The 21,063-nt window shown below is 42.5% G+C and overlaps 1 protein-coding gene and 1 long non-coding RNA gene across 11 annotated transcripts in view; one reads left to right on the top strand and one right to left on the bottom strand.

The window, feature by feature from the left end:
- Positions 1–21,063, bottom strand: part of Tnik (TRAF2 and NCK interacting kinase) — a 398,405-nt gene that overhangs the window by 267,569 nt on the left and 109,773 nt on the right.
- On the top strand, positions 48–20,954 carry LOC134485609 (uncharacterized). Of its 3 annotated transcripts, none has more exons than XR_010063801.1 (3): positions 48–716; positions 15,128–15,206; positions 20,398–20,954. It is a non-coding gene; the product is annotated as an uncharacterized LOC134485609 (long non-coding RNA). The 3 variants fall into 3 exon arrangements; XR_010063799.1 differs by lacking the exons at positions 15,128–15,206; positions 20,398–20,954 and adding exons at positions 3,286–3,684; positions 8,056–8,360 and having other exon boundaries at positions 347–716; XR_010063800.1 differs by lacking the exons at positions 15,128–15,206; positions 20,398–20,954 and adding an exon at positions 8,056–8,360 and having other exon boundaries at positions 53–716.

The following is a 21,063-nucleotide window of genomic DNA, read 5'->3' as shown; positions in this document are numbered from 1 at the left end:
TCACCTACTAATGCCCTCATCACTGACATTACCCCACTGTTACCCTCATCACTTACACAACATATTTTACCCTCATCACTGACATCATCCACTGTTACCCTCACCAACACTGACATCATCCACTGTTACCCTCACCATCACTGACATCATCCACTGTTACCCTCACCATCACTGACATCATCCACTGTTACCCTCACCAACACTGACATCATCCATTGTTACCCTCACCAACACTGACATCACCCATTGTTACCCTCACCATCAATGACATCACCCACTGGTACCCTCATCATTGGTATCACCCACTGTTACCCTCATCACTGACATCACAATACTGTTACCATTCTAAAAACCTACCAAACTTACCAAAGTCCCATACCAAAAGGCCACAGGAAAGTACAGAACCCTTTGAAAAGAATCCCAGAAGCATTAAAAGCCTAGGGCAGAAGCGGATCCTGGAGGTATTTATCTCTCCCTTTGCCTTGGCTGTGTTGCTCATTCTTTCCAACCTCATCACTTCACATGCAGAGTGGGGATGACAGACTTCATGAAGTAGTCTGCATATCAACAAACCAGGCCCCGTGGAAAGACTGAATGGAAATTTATCCAGGAGACAGAACTGAGCCCCTATAGAGAGCAAGCCTTCTGTACAGAAAAAAACAATGGCAGAAGACAAGGACTCGGTGTGGAGCAAGTGCTGAGTCAGATAGGCACAGGTGTGGCGTGAGTTGGTTATCATAGTATGGGGACTGGGCTACTGCCAAGACTGTGTTCCCTGCAACACAACGTGTGGGTTTATCCAAAGGAACAAGCAAAGAGGGGAGTTGGAGGGGAATCCAGATGCCTTTGCCTTGCAGGTCCCTCAAAGACATTACACTCAGGAGTTGTGTGAAGGAGCCTTCTAGAATAGCCTAGAGCAAGATACCTTCTGGCCCATTCAATTCTCTTTCTTTTAGGAATAACCACCTTCTAATGCATCTGATGAGGATGTAGGATCCCCTAGACGATGGAAATTAAAAGCATGAGAGCTGCCTGAAAAAGGTGCTGGGAACTTAGTTCTCGGCACCAGCAGCAAGTGCTTGCTCTCTTGGACACTAAGTCATCTTTCCCTTGGAGGTATATCTTTTATGTCCAAAAACTTGTCATTTTAAGCAGGCAGCTTGATGACTGTTGACAAATGCATATAGTTAAGTAATCCCCATAACAAACAACTATAAAGAGTTCTCTGATGCCTCTCTGTGGCTAAATCCCTCCTCCAATGATCTTCTCTCTAGGTCACAGTTGTGCTCTTTCTAGAATATCATGTTGGTGGAACCTCTCAGGGTGTTGTCTTTTGAAGCTGGCCTCTTTCACGTAGAATAACAACATAAGATTGTGTTTTACTGAGAGTAGTATCCTGTTGCATAGGTCCTTAAAGATTTGTTATTCTGCTCTCCAGTTGTTAGACAATTAGATCATGTCCAGCATTTGGCTGTTATGTAAAGTGGCTCTGAACACTCACAAGAGTTCATCTTGTCAGCATGCATTTAATTACTTCTGAATAGATGTTCACGAAACCCAAGTATTTCCCACAGTGACTGTGAGGTTCTACATTCTTATCAGCAATCAGCGGGAGTTCCAGTTCCTCCCTGCCATCACCAACACTCGACAGTGCACCTCTTTTTAATCTCAGTTGTACTCATCATCCATAGTACATCACACAGTAACCCACTTGTGTACATAGATAGGTAGAAAGCGTAGATATAGGTATGGGTATAGGTAGAAAGATATAAATATAGATATAGAGATAGAGATGTATATCAATTCTTTGGTGAACCAAACTGACAGAAACTGAAACTTCACTTTTGTCATTAGTATCTTTATAAGGTTGAACTAAAACTTATAAATAACTTTGTCAAATAACTAAGAGAGGAAAACTGGATGTTACATTTCCTTTTCTTTTTGAGGAATTTTCTATCCAGTGAACTGTACCCTTGTTTAACACCCAAAATCTCATGACGATTTTCTTGCGAATGTAAGGCCTTTCATTCTAAATCTCCCTGTTACTGTGCTATAACAACACAGCACACCCACTCTCCTAAACATGTGTGACCTCCCGGGGGGTTACACCTGCTTCTTCTCCCCATTCTCTTCCTGGGCACTGAACCCAGACACACACACACACACACACACACACACACACACACACACACACACACACACACACACATGCTAGGCACTAAGCTAATCCCAAGCCCTGAGTTCCTTCTGAAGATTGGTGCCTGTTTCTCTGCTTTCACATCCCTTCACCTTTCTGAGGTTAGTACTACCTGCTCTGTGCTCACAGAAACTCCATCTTCAAAGCACCGTCTGCTATACAACCATAGATGTGCTTCAGTGCTAACTCAAAACTTGGCATAAGAGCTCTGAAAACCTCTCCAGAAATCAGGCCCACAGGCACCTCCGCAGTGCAGTGACATACTTTTTACAGCACATTTCCAGGTCAGGGCTCTGCCTGACAGATAGAAGATGTCAGTCAAGTGTACCCGGGATCTGAGTGAATCTCTGTCAGTATTTCCAGTTATGCAAGAAGGCATTCAGAGGAACTTACCAGCCAATGGTGAGGCATCTGTAAACAAGGTTTTGTTTTTATTTTTTGAAGTTCCAAAGACATAAATGATACCAAGCAAATACAATTCTATTCAAGGGCAGCAAAGCCAGCAGGCTAGGCCTGGTTCTCTAGTGTGTCATGGAAATACTCCCCCCACCCCACCCTCAGTGTTTGTTTTGGCCAGTTTGAACAGCATTGCTCCTGTGGTGGACCCCTGGCTGGGATAAGGAGCACTGTGTTTGTAGGCTGGGAAGATCTGGTCCCTGATGCAGCTGCACACTTTCTAACAGTCTTTAAGGTCGAGCCTCTCTGGGAGTAGTTTCTTCATTTTACACATGAAGATCACTGTAGGGCTTTCCCATCTCAGAGAGCCTATGTCAATCAAACATAAGAGAGAATGTGAGTTGTCTCTGTAAAGAGCAATATGGCTGCAGGAAGCCAGGGGAAACTCACACTCTAGCTGAGTTCTTTGCGTAGCACAGAGAGATACAGCCCAGCCATTATGAGGAATTAGAGGCCAAGAACTCTTGGTGAGAATGCAGTACAGGCCATGTTGTCTGGAGAGAGGACACAGGGAAAGAATTCAGCTCCTCAATTCCCACAAGGCCTTTCATCCACAAAACCAGAAGTTTAGTCTGAATACTTTTCACCTACTGACTGTGTCACTGTGGTAACATCTTCCTGGATTTATGCAGACAGGAGTGTCACAGAAGGCAATGCCATCTGCTCAGATGAAGCGCGTGGACTCTATTCACTTCTTGAAACGCATCGAATCACTGATGACCAAAGGGAGAACTTTAAGATGCCATCAGAGTCAATACTGTTCCAATGACCACAGGCCAAAACAAAGTAGGAACTGATAATGTTCCCTGAACCTACATTCCTCCGACAAGCAGACAGGAGAGAAGCCATCCCCACAGTGACCAGTAGAGCTATTTGTGTGGAATCTGAAGCACATGGCTCTGCCACCATCAGGTCCCCTGTATGAACAAACTTTCTACAATTGCTACACCTCGACAGAATGAACATATTCCTTCTCTCTGCATATTCCCCTTCCAGTCACCCATCCATGGCTTGTTTAGGCTACAGCACAGGTAAATCTCCCCATTTTCTCAGTTTATTTCTAGGCTGGAGGAGCCTTTTTCTAAAAGAAGGTAGGTGATGTGACCAGGTAGACAAATATGAAATCCTACCTTTAGTGAAGGCATAAATCCCTTCCACTTTCTAAAATCATGATAGTTACCAAAAGGAAATCTTGACTTCATTGTGACATAAGCAAAATGTCTACGCTGTACCCCAAGTCTCATATATTTAAATGGCATTATTTTCTTTTTTAGTTAACACTGGTTGATTGCTTGCCATCTCTACAGCTTGGTTATATACAAGAGTTGTCTAAGAATCTTATAATGAACTAGGCTATTATTAGCCCAGCTTTTAGGTTAGGAAACTGAAACTCAAAATGCTATATAATTAAACTGTCCCAAAGACAAAAGAGGAGGACTAAAATTCTGCTCTTGGTCTGACTCAACTACAGCTCTGACCACTATACCCTCTCCCCTGATTTTCTGGCAGTGCTCATCTTTCTTTGTCTTTAGAGTTATATTTACCCATGAGACCTCTGTTGACAGCTTGTTATGCCACACATGAGCTCAGAAGCCAGATACACATTCTGAAATTCTCCATGTCCACCACTGTTTCCGTTTCTTCCAGTGTCCCACAACCAGTGTTTGTATCCAGGTGTCAGGCTTGGCCAAGGGTGGTCCTGCTTGGTGTAATAGTGTGGTAATAGGCCAGAAAGATGAGCCTCTAGGCTGTTCCATGGGTCTAAGTGTGCCTATGGTCCATCTGAAGCTCAACCCTCATCCTGGGCTTCTGATGGCCCCTGAGAAAGCTTCTTCCCTACTAATTTGCCTAGAACTAGATCATGAGTTGTTTTAGTTTATCCATGGAGGATTTTAAGTAGAATATAAGTTTCATGAAGATAAATTTCTACTTCTGTTAGACTATGCGTGGATTCTAAGCTCCCAGGAGAGTGGCATTTTTTTTCCAGGTCTTCAATAATGGTTGTTGGTAGACAGGAGGAGGCCCTTCAGCTCAATGGCAGGCTGGTTCATGGCTGTGTTCCTGTTGGCTAGAATGCTGCTATACCCTCCCCTTTTCTCTAGACCTAGCATGCCTACATGGACATTTTGGGAGAGTCCACAGCTCCCTGGATGTCCCAATATCATAGGACCAGCACTCAGATCACCTGCCTTGCACAGCAGAGCCTGTCATCTAGGAGCACTCACAGTAAGTTGTGCTTGACAAGCACACTGGTCAGTTCTCCATCCCTTCTAGGCTGCCTCCTTGACGCCGTCTCATCCCAGGCAGATATGTTCTTACACAGTCATATAGAAAGCCATGCAAAACTTCAAGGTCTGTGTTCAAAGCCAATCATCATTCTAGCAACAAACCTGGATAAGTAATGAAACTGCTCAGGTACAGTGTAGGAGAGAAACATGATGGGCTTTAATCTTCCATCAAAATGGTCTAAAGGTATGATAATACATAAAGCGACTATAATGCTTTATATTTTTATTATTTAATATAAAATATTATATTTTATACATCTATATTAAAATATTTATATTGATATGTAATATTTTATATAAATGAAATAGAATCATAACTATGAAAGAACACATTAAAATAAATTTTAAAAATGGTCGGAGGGCTGTTTAGCAGTTAGGAACATTTGTTGCTCTTGCAGAAGACCTGAGTTCACTTTCCAGCACCCACATCATATGGCTCAAAACTGTCTATATCCAAATACCTGGTTTTCAAAAATCCAATACTTCCTTCAGTCTCTGCAGGCAACTATTCTCATTTGCATATACCCACACATAGATACACATAATTAAAATAATAATAAAATATTGTTTAAAATCATTTTTAAAGCAAAAGGTAACAGGAGTAATCTTCTGAGCTGAGATTTTTCACCTATATTGTCTGTGTATTCAGGAATTGCCACATGAAGCATGTATCACTTTTACAGCACCAAATAAGCAGTGAATACAGTGCTATAAACACGCTCTATAGCAGACAGGAGTATATCTAGTCAATACCCATCAAGCTTCACAGCCAGTTCGTTTTGAGTCACTGGCCTCTGGTTGCCAATAAATGAATGAATTCACTAAATGAATAGGACATATCTTGTTTGGATTTCAGTGTATCCTGCTTCATTTCAAACTAGTGAACAGCCCCAGGGGATGAAATAGTCTGCCTCCTGATCACAGAACACAATTGAAGCCTTCATCACATCTTGTTAATTACACTTAAGTATGGACCTTACTCATTCCTTCCACAAGACTCCCAGCTAGCTCCTAAGGACATTCCTCAAATGTCTCACCTGCAATGGTGCAGGAATTGGTATGTCACAAATGACTATTGCCTTAGCTAAGGCTTCTATTGCTGTGAAGAGGCACTATGACCATGACAACTCTTATAAAGGAAAACATGTAATTGGGGCTGGTTTTTCGTTCAGAGGTTTAGCCCATTAAGTGGGAAGCATGGTGGCCTGCTGACAGACATTGTGCTGGAGAGGGGCAGAGAGCTCTACATCTGGATCCTCAGGCAGCAGGAAGAGAGGGTAACACTGGGCTTGGCTCGAGCATCTGAAACCTCAAAGCCCACTCCTAGTGACACACTTCCTCCATCAAGGCCACAAATGCTCCAACAAGGCTACTCCTCCTAATAGTACCACTCCCTATGAGCCTACAGGAGTCATTTTCATTCAAACCACCACATCTATGCAAACTGATTTTCCATGTATATAAATGGGTCCAAGAGCAGTCAGCCTCAGCCAAAATAACTCTGGAAAATAACCCAGCCATCCAGTTGAAGCGATCTAGGCTTCTGGTCTTTGGTCACAAGGTTCTTCCTCTGTCCCTCTTCTCATATGAGCATAAAGATACTTTGCCTTTGAGAGAGCAAAGAAACCAAGGCTGGAGAGAGAGCAGCAGTTCAGAGCACTTGCAGCTTCTGTAGCATACCAGGATTGAGTTCCCAGCACCACCGACAGCTAACAAATGTTACTCCAGTTCCAGAGGATGCAATATCCTCCTTTGGCCTCCACAAGGCACCACACACATGGTACACAGAATGTGTACATAGAAGTAAAATACATATACACTTAAATTAAAAGAAATAACATTCTTAAAAGAAGAAGGAAAGGATGTCTACAAATGTAAAACGAGCAAGCAGTCCTCTTCTGGGGCAGACAAAACTGAGAGGGGAGCTCTTGGAGAGTAGGCAGTGGACTCATCTGTATGGTCAGGGTTTCCTAAATGTCACATAGGATGAGATCTTGCCCAGACAACAGACAGCATGGGCTGAGCCACAGTGATTTTCATAGTCTATCAGCTCACTTTCAGAATTCCACAGCCTAGATCCACTCAACATTCCGTCCACCAAGCAGAGACTGAGAAGACGGAGAGCAGGTAACCCTTCGAAATGTTTCTCAGGAGAGGTTAGGTGATTCTTGTAAGCACTGTAGGTGATACTTGGACTAGCATTTCTGTTTTAATAAATTTGCATTGGTTGTAGTGTCGATTAGAATATGATAACCAAAAACATGAGTTCATAGCTACTAATGCCATCCTAAGTGGGATAGAGCCAATTTGAAAATACAATTCACTTAGTGTAGTTTAAGTATATCTAAGGTGCTTTATAAAAAATACCTTATACCTAACTATACTTTACACATAAAGAGCACACTAAGAAATGTAAAACTCTGTGAGACACACACACACACACACACACACACACACACACACACACACACACAAAGACATGAAAGTAGGAAGAGAGTTGCTGGGAAGAAGGCTTCCCGTGGGAAAAAATGGGGAGCAAGCCAGAACATAGGGAGTAAAAAGATGAAAATTCACTATATACTTATGAAGCTGCCAAGGAATGAATCAAACCAGCGAAAACTAATTGTGTGCAATGAAAACACTGCCTGTGAGGTTTGTTTTTAACTTAAAAAGGGAAAGAGGGGGCTAAAGAGATGGCTCACTAGTTAAGAGAACCCAAGATCAGTTCCCAGTGCCCACATCGGGTGGCTCACAAACATCTGTCACTCCAGACCCAGGGTGTTGGCTCCTAGACTTCATTGACACCTGCACTCATGTGCATATACCCCCCCACAAACGCATACATAATTAATAATAAAATAGAAGAGCCCAGGTGGTGGACAAGGAGAAATTCCATGCTGTTATATGGAATTCTTGTGATCATTCCACACACATTGCCTGAGTTCATGCCTTGTCTATACTAAGCCCCATTCCTTGGACCTGATGATATCTGAATCTTTACACTGGGAACTGACTAGGAGGAGAGGGACTCAGCAGTAAAGAAATGTTTACCTTCTTTCTTTTTTTCTCTTTTTCTTTCCCTCCTCTCCCTCCTTCCTGTCCTTTCTCTGCTAGGATGCTGGCAATCAAACCCAGGGCCCTCTGCGCACACTTGGCTACCAAGTTACACATTTAACCCAGTGATCATTTGTGAACCTAGCAAGACACCCTCTAAGCTGTCAGCCCAGTCACTAGAGGCCTGCAAGATCGGGTCCCATATGCAGCAGACCCATCGGACCTACCCCAAAATAATACTCTTCCACATCTACACATTATCAAGATTTACTGTGTTTTTATTTAAGAGCTAACCAATTATTTGGGGTTTAATGTGGTTCATAAATGTCTTTCTTTGGATCAAAATAAGACAAATGCAAGCTGAAGAGCCTCTGAGTGTTCTTTCTTCTGTTCCTAGAATCAAGATCTCAAAAACATGAACAGTTTTCAAACTCACAGACTTCAGTGTTCACCAGAATGTCCCAGACAGTTAGACACAAAGTGCATAGTCCTGACCCCAGACTCTGCTGTCTCTACTCACAGAACTCCTTTTGAGAGACATGGGCAGACTCAACTCTGCAACAAGTTGGTCTAGAATCGTAACAGGCTTGCATCCTCCATAGGAACACCTGTTCCTTGCAGGCTGATAGAAAGGGATCAAAGGAGGATGAATGGAGAGAGAAAGACAGGAGGAAGAGGGAGGTTAAAGGAGGGGGAAAGGAAGAAGGGAGTAAAGGAGAGAGGCAAAGCAAGCCAAGTAAGGAAAAAAACATAGCTGCTATCTGAGTCAACTAGAACTGGAAGAACCTGGGCAACAAAATAAATAATATAGAATTTGAATACAAACACAGAGAATAAAATGGGATGCATGAGTCCAGGCTATATGCATCAACAACTGGGTAAGTAAACAAAAGGGATAAAGTTAAAACTCCTTACACCTTAGGTAGACTCTTTGCCCCCAAGGGAGAGAATAGCTACCACTGTTTAAGAGTAGCCTACAGTAGAAACATCCTTCGAAGATTTGCTAGAGAATGAAGATAGATACATCAGGGAACCTGGACAAATGCTATCTAAGCCAGGTTGCCTCGTCCCATGTTGATGATTTGAACCTCAACAGAACAGAAAAAGAACAGCATGTTGAGTCCATGTTCTTCCTCCATCAAGCCAATTATGATCATGAGAAAAACATTCAACTACCAAGGAGCAGCCCACAAGATACCTGGCCCAAATTCCTCAACACATGAAGGTGGTCCAAACAGAGCCATGTGGAGTTACATGCTGCATGGGTAGACTTAGGAGATGTGACAGCTGGAAAGGATTGCTACAGTCTAAGACAGGGTTCTGGCTGAGTGAAAAGACACTGACACTGTCCAACAAAGAATCAGTTTTATCACTTGAACTGATGCTTGAACAGATACTACATTTGTTCTTAGCCCAAAGGCCCAGAACCAATAATTTTATCATAAAAAAGAAAACCACCAATGCTCACCAAACAGCCACTATGTTCAAGGTTACTAATCACCTCCACCGAATGAAGGAAAAAGTCTAATGGAGATTCACAATAATCAAATGGTGCATCACCTAGCCGCAAAGCCCCATCTACATACATGGAATCCTAACATGTGCCAAGGAAGAGAACAGGGAGTGCCAGTGAGCATCATGAAGGACTGCCATGTGCTCTCAGAAGGAAGCCTCCCCTCTGCAGACTCTATGGACTCCTCAGGCAACTGTGTGTCCTCTTGAGCAGGCTGCTTGCTTTGTATACGGCCATCATGGCATCCCATCTAACTTTTGCCCTTTTCCCCAAGTGTGTGGTGTGTGGCAGTGGGTATCCTCATGCATTTTTTTATTTGATCTCAGTCCTGGTCTACTCTTTCAACTGAGTCAGCTGCTAAGAAGTTGTTTGATGGTTGCTAAGGAGGTACCAGTGAATTCAGATGCCTTGCCTCTTCCAACAACAAAAACCAGCCAGCCCATGCTGGGCTGAGGTGTGGCTTCCCTGGTAGAACACTGGTCTAACATACATGAGGCCCTGGGTGCACTCTCCAGCACCAGAAAAGTACAAAGAGGCAGCTCCTTTTTCATAGAATCCCGCTCAGGCAGGTTACAAGGAAAGCTTTCAATACCTCTGGTCTGGGAAGACATGAGCATTTCCAATGTGCTTCCTTCTTTCTTTCTATTGTGCAATTCAGCCCTTAAATATTATCTCTTTCTAGACACAACCTTGCTGTGTTTCTTATCTTTCCTATGGAGAAAACAAAGTCCTGTGATGCCCAGACCTTGCCTCTCTTCACACTCTCTCCTCCATACAATACCAACACAGTTAATTTTCCTTCCACATCTGAGAAGCTATGAATTCATGACCCTCTGGGTCCATCCCAGGAGACCTGGCTTGAGTTGGAAAGTCTAATAACACTTCTTTTAAAAGAGCAAATATTGTGTGTATTGCTGATATTGACTAAGGTCTTTGGTGTGCTCAGAAATGGCCACTGTGCCCCACCCAAGGCCCTCTCCATATTCCATCTGGGCTACTGAACAGTGTAAGGCAATCTTACTGCTCCACAGAGGTTTGCGGTGGTCATGGTAGGTGGGGTAAACATGCGTGTGTTCACTTCCCTTCTTCCCTAATGCAGCAGTTTTTATGGCAGAGACATGGGGCCATTTGGATGCTGAAAATGCTTTCAGGCAAGAAAGCAGTTATTGATGGGCTCATTCTGGCTTAGTACATGATCAGGCCTCACTACGAATTTCGCACAGCGCAGAACTGAGAGAGGCACAGGGCAAATCACATGAACATGGATTCAATATTCCATCCCACTAAGATCAACCAGTGTTTAACCTGCTGAAGTGAAATCTCCTTAAATTATCTTCTCTCACGTCAGTCTTAAGAAAGTCCCATTTTGCTGAACCGATTTCTCCTTCCTGAAACCATCCTCATTTAATTATAATAAACACTCTGAGTTGGTTCAGGGCTGATCGCCATGTCAGGAGTATGGGTGCCATTGGTTTCTTTTGAATGAAAACCGTGGACTCTGATTTGCAACACGCTCATAGGTGACCAAGCAACTCAGGGGTTACAGAGACTGAACATTCATTTGTGCACATAGCAGATGGTGTGGCCCAGCTACGACACTACCCACGCTGTTCTCGAATCTGTCTTTGCATCCCGTTTGAGGAGGTAATGAATTCCTTTCAGGGTTGGAGGGACACTGATTTCCAAGCTTCAGCTGATGTGTATCAGCCTTCACGAGGTTGGGGATATGTGTTAATTGTAACCCCGGTTCCATTTGATTTCTTTCCCCTTTCACACACCCACAAATGATTTCCATTCTTACCTCGCTCGGCTCACCAGCTTGTCAGTTGGGGACCAAGCTCTTGCCTCTCTTTGTTTGGCATTCTGGACAGAGCCCAGGCCCTGTTTTCCAAGCATTTAATGAGCTTGGCCATTTCTGGCTGGTAACCAGCAGCCCCTTCCTTTGTATATTACATCTCTTTTGAGGAAGAACTAAATGCAGCACCAAACTAGGCTGACACTCAAGGGATAAACTGCTATTTGGAGTTTTTGTTTTGTTTTGTATTGGTTTTAGTTTTTTGTTTGTTTTTGGGTTTTTTTGTTGTTGTTTTTTTAATATATGTGAGCTTGCATTTAACTTGTGCCACACAGGAATGTGGGTGGTTATAACTGAATCTTAGGTGTGTGAGAAAAATCCAGAAGCAGAGGAATAGAAAAATCAAGGGTTTTGAGAAAAATTTAATATGTTTGGGAGGGTGCACTCACCCGATGATTGGGAATTTATGGAAACCAAAGCATGGTCATTGCTAATTCAAGTCCAAGCCTTGTATTTGGAGATGAAGAGATGACATCTCTCACAGAGCCTGATGTCCATGTTTCAGCAAGAGCCCAGGATCTGCCCACCTTTGCCCACCAGCACTAGAGTTACGAGCACGGGCCACTAAATCTGGCTTTTAAGTGAGTGCCAGGGATTTGTGATGGGATTCAAGCTCTCCCTGGGCTTGCACAACAAACACTGTGTTAACTGAACCATCTCCCCATCCCAAGTCATGAGTTTATAAAGAAGACTCAAGAGTGGAAATAAAGCACGCCAGCTGGTAGGGTGGAAACTTGACCCTCACTCCCACTCCAACCTTTAAAGTGCTTGACAAGAATAGAGAACTCAATTATAAGAAATAAATTTCAATTGTAAAATACAAAGAGCAAGCAGAGATCAGAGAGTGAAATAGGCTTTTCTCCATCCTTCATCCTTAAAGACGTAAACACAAAATGTTGCTTTTTCTTCACCATGATAATCCACATATTAGGAAAATGCTTTTAGTGTTACCCAGACATTAAATGGTGTTCTCAGTACAAAGGACAGAACACTCACTGAACACAATCCTTATCCTTAAATATAGTCTAGCAGAGCATGGAATGAATAAAGAATGAATGAATCCATGCATGAATGAATGGCAGATGGCAATGAGTACTACAAGAGGGGAGGGGGAAGGCATGATAAGCAGAATAAACACAAGATGGGGTGGTTTACCATCATTGGGACAGTCAGGGAATACTTCTCTAATAAAATGACATTTAAGCAGGAACTGGAGCAAGGGACAAGCATGTGGCAGGGTGTCTGGAGGAGAGGCATCCAGAAGAACGGAAGATCAGAAACAAAGGAACTGCAGGCAATAGTCTTGAAAGGCTCAGCAATCTATCAGACCTCAGTCATTATGCATAGATTCCTTCTCCTGTGAATCCAGAACAATGACTTTTTACTTTATGCAGAAAACCGTGGAAAATGTGTTACCTAACCTTCTCACCTATGAGAGATATGAGCTGAAATGAAATGATAATTTGAATGCATTTGTTCATATACACGCTCAATATGGAAGCAATCTAGCAACTCTATTCTTCCACTTTTACCCTTCAGCTAGGCACAGTACTGGGGGTTGAGAGTACTATGTGATCAGAGCAGAGGTCTATGTCATCCTAGACCCACAGCCTGAGGAGGGTATTACTTAACATAGTGGAAGATGCAGGGGACTATGGGAACTGGGGACTAAGACAGTGTCTGCAGGTTTCTAAAGGACAAGAATAGATCTTACAAGGAAGTGATGTGGAATTCATAAGAAGAGAACATTCTAGAAAGTAGGCAGGAGACCCTGAAGTAGAAGGGATCAAACTGAATTGGCTATATTAAGAAAGACAGGTCCATATCTCAGAGAGTGATGATAAATAGCAAAATAGCTCAGACTGGACAGAGGAGCCGAGATCAGGTGGAAATGGGTCTTGTATGGACTTGACCAGATGGGAGACCATTAGAGAGGCTTTACATAGGATGGAAATGGGAACAGACAAGCAGTGTAATGTGACAGTACTGGTTGTACAATGGGAAAATAGGGGCAGCAAGATAATGTTAGTGGACAGGCATTCAGATGAGAGACTTCCATTGCCCAGACACTGAAAATACCAAGGGAAATGAAGGGCTATTAAGGAATAGAATGAGCTGGTCTTAGGGATGGACTCATGTTCAGGACAAGATGATCTGTGATCTGCTAGGAAACTCCTACTTGGTTTTTGAAGTCATAATATTCTATTCATTTTATTACATACTTGAGTAGAAAAAGAAAAAATATAAATATACCCCAGCTAAGGCACCAGATATGCAGTATACAAAAGTCTCTTTTCTTTGTTTCTAAGTCATATCTGGATCTTACATTTGGAATTCACTGTACCCACACAGTTCGATAGCCCTTGGCAGAGAAGTCAGCAGGCTACACCAGACTCAAAAGAAGTGAGTTCCTAATCCAAATAACTCTTCTGTTTCAACTCCATTAGGATGACACTTAGCTGGTCACACCTACAAGGATTTCAAGCCAAATGGCTGACTCATTAACATGCTCTTTGCAAGAGAACATAAACAAAGATGCCTTTTAAAGGGATACTTTTAAATTATGTGTACCGCTGTGTGGGTATATACACGTGAGTGAAGGAGTCTGCAGAGATCAGAAGGTGTCAGGGCCCCAGGAACTAGAGTTACAAGCACTTGTAAGTTGCCCAGTGTGGGTGCTGGGAACTGACCCTACATCCTCATGACAGTTGTCCAATCTCTCCCGCCCCACAAAGATCCTTTTTTTTTATTTTATTAACTTGAGTGTTTATTTACATTTCGAGTGTTATTCCCTTTCCTGGTTTCCGGTCAAACATCCCCCTAATCCCTCCCCCTCCCCTTCCTCATGGGTGTTCCCCTCCCGACCCTCCCCCCATTGCCACCCTCCCCCCATAGACTAGTTCACTGTGGGTTCAGTCTTAGCAGGACCCAGGGCTTCCCCTTCCACTGGTGCTCTTACTAGGATATTCATTGCTACCTATGAGGTCAGAGTCCAGGGTCAGTCCATGTATAGTCTTTAGGTAGTGGCTTAGTCCCTGGAAGCTCTGGTTGCTTGGCATTGTTGTACATATGGGGTCTCGAGCCCCTTCAAGCTCTTCCAGTTCTTTCTCTGATTCCTTCAATAGGGGACCTATTCTCAGTTCAGTGGTTTGCTGCTGGCCTTCGCCTCTGTGTTTGCTGTATTCTGGCTGTGTCTCTCAGGAGCGATCTACATCCGGCTCCTGTCAGAACACTATAAGATATGTAACCCACAGAAGGAGCAGTGGCAATAGTCTGGAAGAGTTTCCAGGACAGCACTTTGGTTTCAAGAGTGTGGGGGTGGGGAAGAAAGATCAGAGGTCTAGTGTCACAAACAAAAAGCCTTTATATTAGTCCACCCTCCTTTAGACAGTAACGAGGGTAGAGAAGAGAGCCACTGTTTTTGCAATACCAAGAAGAGCTTGGAAAATGACTTCTCAGAAGGACGTAGGTAAAAAGAAGCAGCTTAGCACCTGGGCAGACACACTCCTCCTCCTGGATACAAAGGGCTGCTGTCCGGATCACACCCAGGATCCAAGAAAGGAAGGGCTGTAAGTGATCTGACAATTGGGTGAAGCTGTTTGGAATCTTACATATCCCGCTAGGGAGAAACTTAGTGGCTATTTATTCACCAGCAGAGCCACGACACTTCTTGTGGCTGACAGTGAATAAATCCACAGAAACCCAATTCCTTTCCTTGAGTGTGAACACATATGCATAATTTAATCTCTTGCCTATGCTTTTAGACCAGAACAATAAAGAACATATTTGCTCCTGGGGACACACCTCTCCAAGCCAAGCAGCGGCAGGACAATATGGAACCTCGTAAGTCTATCCTTCTGGAGCAATTGCCTTTAAAACGATTTTAAATTAAGATTACACTATTTCATGGTACATAGGGAAAATGCATAAGAATGTTGAGGATGGAAGTCTAGCTGTCAAATATATTTTGGTTTCCACAATCTCCCACCATTCCCCTAAAAGAAGATGTCTTGGTGAGGTGGGCAAAACTGGGTCACTGTGCACATCAGGAACAATAGAAAAATTATAGGCCCTGGAAGCACCAAGATTAGCTAAAACACCATAAAGAGTATATCACGTAGTTCACTAGCTACCTTCTTCTTTCAAGGGAAACCAGAAAATAAAATATATATTGAGATAATACCAGAATTTCCAGCATGAATCCAGTGGGGGAAATCAGAACTTTCAGGCAGTGATCTAATTGTTTAATTTTATTTTAAATCATACACCATGCTTGTTTACAGAAGCAGTGATTGGTGCCATTAAGAAAGTTAAGAGCCATTGTCAGTTGGGACAAAGCACCTCCTTTTTACCAACCCATGAAATAATGCTACAATGTTTTATGGACAGAAGCAGATAATTGATAAAGAATAACACAGAAATGACATCAGTGAGGGGTACTACCAGCTGGGATGGTCTCACAAAGATCAGACAGCCCTGGGGCATAAATTAATCAGCCATGGTCTAGAGGAGGCTGGCTCCTAAGTCCCAGGGGCAATAAACCTCACACACTAGAGTACTTAGCCTGGATAGGTATTTATATAGGCATACTGTCCCCAAACTGCTGCTCTAGGATTCTGTTAAAATGAAACAACAAAAAGTTGTCAAATTCATTTCCTAGTTCTGTATTTCTAATATTCCCACAATTGCTCTATTTCCTTTGCATTTTGGATAAAAACGAATGTAGTTCTTTCCAAATATTTGGAAGTAATTCACAAAAGCACAATTTGCTGTCCTGGAGCATAGATTCATTGTTGAGCTGAAGTTGCCAGTGGTCCCAGGATCTTCTGGAAGGTTCTATTCTAAGGTGCTCCTCTTCCCTGTGTGGCCTAAGTCATTAACTCAAAGTCAACGGGCTGGTCTGCTCTCAAAGCAAGAGGGCCTTCTGTCGCTCTCAGAAAGCTTGATCCATTCTCCTCACTGAAAAAGTACCTGGTACACTTCTGGGGAACATGTTGAAGAGTTACAAGACATGTAAGACAACAACGGTGTCTCAGTTCATGAGTGTACTATGCCAAAGTACCTGAGACTGGACAAGTGTTGAACAATAGACACTGACGTCCCAAGATCTGGAGGGTCGAAACTCCAAAGGGGCACAGGCATGGGGACCAGTGACAGGTGGTCAGTACTCAAATGGTCATGGTCAATAGAACCATGACCCCTGTGTTTATGCTCCTAAGTGCTGGTCTTCAGCTCTCCCCCATAGCAATAACTAACAACTACTGGAAATCTCTGTCTTCCTCATGCATTCTCCCTGCATTCTATACTTTACTGTTCTCACCAATCATATAGAATAAGAAGTACCCAATAAATGTGAGACAAACGTGGTAAGGAAGGCTACCCTTTAAGATCTGGAGACAGCATCATCAGGAAGCTCATTAACATTGGGGGCAGAGGAGCCCTGTTAGAGATCTGTCCAAGAAATCTTCAGGGAAATCCCAGACAAAGGAAATATCTGACTTTTCTAACCTCTGAAGGGATGGCAGGAAGTTTTCACCACGTGATTTAGTTCAATATTGTGCTCTTGACAAAGGCCACAGAACCATAAATTAGGGGTTACTGTTTGCCTACAACACAGAGAGCTTCTTAACTCAGTCCCAGAGAGAGCTGCAGGGAGGCATGGTCTGATCGCCCCAGGATGCAGATTCTGCTCCTTATCTGGGAGTACTGTCTTTAAAGAGGTAGGCTCAAGAATAGTGCATAGGCATATGAATAATCTGTTCTATGTAACAACATCTGATACATCTCTCAGAAGTAAGCCATATTAGATACTGAGCATGGTGAATCCATTGAAACAGTACTCAACAAAAGTGGTTTGGGTCTCATTCTTATGGTACCATGACATGTGCTGATTACATCTTGCTTTTAAAAAGAAGACAAACATTTATTCTCACGTCAATTCATTTAACTTTTAAATTGTCATTTAATAAATATCAATTCATTTATTCCTCCTCTCCTTTTTATAAATTCATTTGAGTACAAAACATAACAGCACCCGATTTAAGTTCTGATATATCTTGGAGGATGCAGGGTAGTACAATTATTGAACTTAGAAGAGTTGGGAGGGTAATAATCCATTGCACCATAGTAGCCAATGTCCCCAAGCCAGCTCTGCTCATTACGCTCTAAAAAACTCACAGCAAATGTCCTGCCTATTATCAGAGCTGAGATGACTTGTCCCCTCGTCACTTGCTTAAAGGTAACCTGGAGCACAAGCCAACCAGGACTGGCCATCAATGTTCTTAGTTTCCAGGGAAATCAAATGTCAAACAGATCTAAAGATTCATGTCCAGCATCCTGCCCACTCTGAAACCTAGATGGATATTTCTCCTTGTTTAGGAAAGGAATGAAGAAGTCAAACTATCGCTAGTCCTCAGGACAAAGAAAATGCCCTCATTTCTTGCCTCGAATATGGAAATGGGCACAGTACTCAGCCAGGGTATGTTCTTGGAAAGTAGGCTCCAGTGAGCAGCCTTGAGAGCCTGTGGGTGACTGGATTTCTAACCATCTTCCAGGTGATAACAGACAGACTGCCTGATGGCAGGAAGAGCATCCAGTCCATAGATGAATGACTGAGCTTCCAAGAGAGTATGTGTTCAGATATTTAAAATTTTCATTCTGCATTCCAACCCAAAGTGGACCGTGAACTTTCCCCCTATTGTATGTGTCATTAGAAAGCAAATGAATCTCACAAATCTTTATTCCATTTTTGGATGTTTCAGTTCGTAAGCCTTTAGATTATACAAGGATACCTCACTCCACCAAGGCAGGTAAACCACACCTCCATGCAGAACATTAAAGGTATCCACTCTGACACTTAGTCCTGTGTTCTATAAGGGTCATGTATCCACGCCAGAGGCAGCTGATGATTTCCATGTCTCCAAAATGGCCAGACCCTGACATGAGGGTTCAGCAAATGATTAGCCATCTCTGGCTACTTGAGATGCAAAGTTGACTATGTATTTAGTCTTTAATCTGTGCAGCAATCCCCCCACCCAGTACATGCTGAAGGAAACACTTCCCCATTAAAATAGCAGTTCACATTAGCATATCCGTAGAAATAAACAAACACTAGTTAAGATACCTAAAGGAACTCACGAACAGAAGCTTTTCAACAAATTTATCAAATTTCTGTTTGTGCTCTCAAACTGTTTGGTAAATGCTCCCTCCTAACACACTTTGAAAGGTCAAGTTCAGCCCAAGTTTACTCTCTGGAAATTAATGAGGTTTTAATGTACTCAGAAACGTAGAAAGGGTGTCAAGGTTATTTGATTGGCCTAACCCAAAGAACTTTCTAGAACAGCAAGATATTTGCAATGGGTTTTTAATCTCTAAGTCCTCTCTTATGTGGAGCACACTAAAGGACACACCGGCAGCGTTACTTTGTTTCTTCTCTGTATCATTTGTAAGCAACAACACAGCCTTTCCCATCTTTTTAAGTGGTTACAGAAGAAAAATAAAGCATGACAACCACAGCTTGTTAGTGTGGTTCCTCCATTTTAAAGGGATCCTTGGTTTAGAAAAAAAAGAATTCTAGGTTAAACCAGAAATAGGAAAGATTAGGCTGCCACTCTTTCAGTGAGCCAATGAATTATAACTGTTAAGTCTTTGGTGTCAGAGGGTTGTGAGTTCAACTCTGGGTTGTCTATTGTCAGTGTGACCCGGGATGAGTCAAACTTCAGATTTATCGGCAAAGCAGAAATGCCCCTTCATTGTGCAGTACAGAGAAGCCTGTGCTGTGTTGTCAATTCATACAACATACAAACATGTTACATGCTAGTGCTGGATCTGTGGCCAGCCTTTGACATTTAAAAAGACTTACTAACCCGAAGTCACAAAGGAAGAATGGACATGTACATCACACACTAAAAATATGACATTCCTACATGTGAATTTCCACAGGATGGAAAATCGAGAGGGACCCTTAAGCTATCCTAGCAAGAGTTCACCTTGTCTCAAGTTCAAGGTTAGAAAGTAGTTAATATTCTTTGCCTGTTTCTCAGCTCCTAGGCTAAGGGGGTATTTCACTGTGATACCCAGACCATCACCTCATCTTGTTAAAGTGTTCTTTTTTCCTTCTAACAGCAAAAAAGTGGGAAATACTGTGTATAATTTTAAAACTTTTTAAAGTGCCAATATTTACTATTTCTTAACATTTTAATTTAGAGGGTAATGTTTTTGTTTTACATTTTGGACATGGTCTTGTAATGTAGTCTGGGCCACCCTTGACCTTGTGAATCTCCTCCTTCATCTTCCATGAACCCATAGCCAGCATGAGAGAATTTCTGTAAATATCTTGTACCTCCAAACCTACTGTGAAAGTGTTAGTAAGAAGTACAGTCTTTCTGACTTTAAGAGTTATTTTATCTTTAATTATGTGTATATATTGTATATGGATATGCATATGTATGTGAGTACAAGTGCCCATGAAGACCAGAAGAAATCATTAGAAACCCTGTAACTAGAGTTAGCAAGTTGTTTCGAGTTTCCCAGTACGGGTGCTAGGAACTGAATTTGGGTCCTCTGTCAAAGCAGCACAAATTCTTAACTAAGGAGCCACCTCTCCAGTTCCCCCAAACATCTTTCAACACCTCATGCATGACCTATAATCATACTACAAAGAAAATTATGGTCTTGAACTGCTACCGTCATAGAGAAAAATCCAATCCTAGTAAAGCATGAAACTAAGTTAACACTAACACCCAACTGAGACATAGACAGATGATTGATAGATAAATGAATGGATGGATGATAGACAGACTGCAAATATATAATATATTATATACATACATACATACATACATACATACATGATACATAATTGGTAGATAGACATGTAAATGCAAGGGTAGATAAACATGGTACAGAAACACACACTTGTGTAGCTTATTCCCCTCCCCCCTTGCTTATTAAACTAATGTTTAACACCAGACAACTCTATTGAATCTAATCTCATCTAATTCACTTATTGCTGTTTCACTTGTGTTTATCACAGAAATAGCCTCATAGAGAAGTTGTTCCCAAGTGCTCTGAGATTCACACTGAAATCTGACCACCAGGACTAATCCTTCCAGGAAACTGGGGAAGAAAACCTCTCAGGACCTTGAGAGCCAAAAGAGCAGGTCTTCCAGACCGTGGCAGCACAGGATGAAAGACTGGCACAGTGGTTGTCTGTGTCCTCACCTGTGCCCTTCCTGAGAAGCAAAATCCTAAAATGTGTGTGTTCTCTGCCAACAAAGGGTATCACAATCCCAGTAGAAATCTGAATTTCATGTTCAGAAATGCAAAGATCCTTCCTGGTGGCAGAGACAGGGACTGGAGTCCATTCAGTTCTGGCACAGAGTGAACAGACTGTGGATGAGGAACGATGTAAGTGGCGATTAGGATGAAGAGAGAAACAGCATCAACACAATCTAAATACCAGAAGCTCTATAGCAATAGCCTTGGAGGCTGTATGATACTGCATGAGATTTAGGGCAAACTTCACAGGTACATTTGACTGTTCATCAACTGAACAGGATAGTCATAAATAAAGGTTTCCAGACTGGAAAACAATATTCAGACAAAGAGCTTTTTGTTTGGGAGGTGACTATCTTGCATTTCCATCTGCAGGCTGTGTGTGTTGTGTGTGTGTGTGTGTGTGTGTGTGTGTGTGTGTGTG

This window comes from Rattus norvegicus, chromosome 2 (assembly GCF_036323735.1).
Source record: "Rattus norvegicus strain BN/NHsdMcwi chromosome 2, GRCr8, whole genome shotgun sequence".
NCBI classification, from domain to species: Eukaryota; Metazoa; Chordata; class Mammalia; order Rodentia; family Muridae; genus Rattus; species Rattus norvegicus.
The sequence above is the reverse complement of the archived record's forward strand: the minus strand, read 5'-3'. Positions and strand labels throughout refer to the sequence as shown.